This window comes from Fukomys damarensis, unplaced genomic scaffold (assembly GCF_012274545.1).
Source record: "Fukomys damarensis isolate Sample0158 unplaced genomic scaffold, DMR_v1.0_HiC HiC_scaffold_11, whole genome shotgun sequence".
Lineage (NCBI taxonomy): Eukaryota > Metazoa > Chordata > Mammalia > Rodentia > Bathyergidae > Fukomys > Fukomys damarensis.
This window is the reverse complement of record NW_022900923.1, coordinates 22,243,760-22,244,860: the sequence shown is the minus strand read 5'-3', so window position 1 is coordinate 22,244,860 and position 1,101 is coordinate 22,243,760.

Below are 1,101 nucleotides of genomic sequence, written 5' to 3'. Positions count from 1 at the left end.
TGTGATTTCTTGATAGCAGCCATTCTTTGTGGGGTGAGGTGGAATCTCACTGTTGTTTTCATCTGCATCTCTCGAATGACCAGTGACGTGGAACATTTTTTCAAATATTTTCTTGCTGCTTTTACTTCTTTGTCTGAGAAATGTCTGTTCATTTCGGATGCCCATGTTTGAATCGGGTCTTTATATTTGGGGGGACTGATTGTTTTGAGTTCTTTATATATTCTAGAAAATAGTCCTTTATCTGAGGAACAGCTAGTAAAAATTTTTTCCGACATTGTAGATTGTCTCTTAGTTCTGCTGATGGTTTCTTTTGAAGTACAGAAGCTTTTTAGTAAGATGAGATCCCAGTTGTTGATTCTATCTGCTAGTTCCCGTGCTACTGAGGATTTGTTCATAAAGTCTTTTCCTATACCATTGTCTTCCAGAGTTCTGCCTAATTTCCCTTCCAGCAAGTTTAATGTTTCCATTTTAATATTTAGATCTTTAATCCATTTGGATTTAGTGCATGGCAAAAGATAAGGCTCTAATTTTAATTTGTGGTAGGTTGACATCCAGTTTTTCCAACACCATTTATTAAAGAGGCTATCTTTCCTCCACTGAGGATGGTCAGCTCCTTTGTCAAAGATGAGGTAGCTGAGTTGTTTTTGTGTCTTCCAGTCTGTTCCACTGATCCTCAGGCCTATTTCTTTGCCAGTACCATGCTGATTTGATCACAGTGGCTTTGTATTATAGTTTCAAATTGGGAATTGTTACACCTGGTGCCATGTGTCTGTTGTCTAAAATGGCTTTTGTTATTCTAGGTCTCTTATTGTTCCAGATGAATTTTTGGATTTTTTTTCTAGTTCTGTGAAATATAGTGTTGGAATTTCAATTGGCATTGCATTGAATGTATATAGCAGTTTTAGTAGTATGGCCATTTTCACTATGTTGATTCTTCCTACCCAGGAGCAGGGGATATCTTTCCATTTTTTTATATCCTCTTCAATTTCTTTTTTCAGAGTGCTGTAGTTTTCAGTGTAGAGATCTTTTGTTTCTTTTGTTAGATTGATTCCTAGATACTTCATTTTTTTGGATGCTATTGTAAAAGGAATTTTTTCCCTT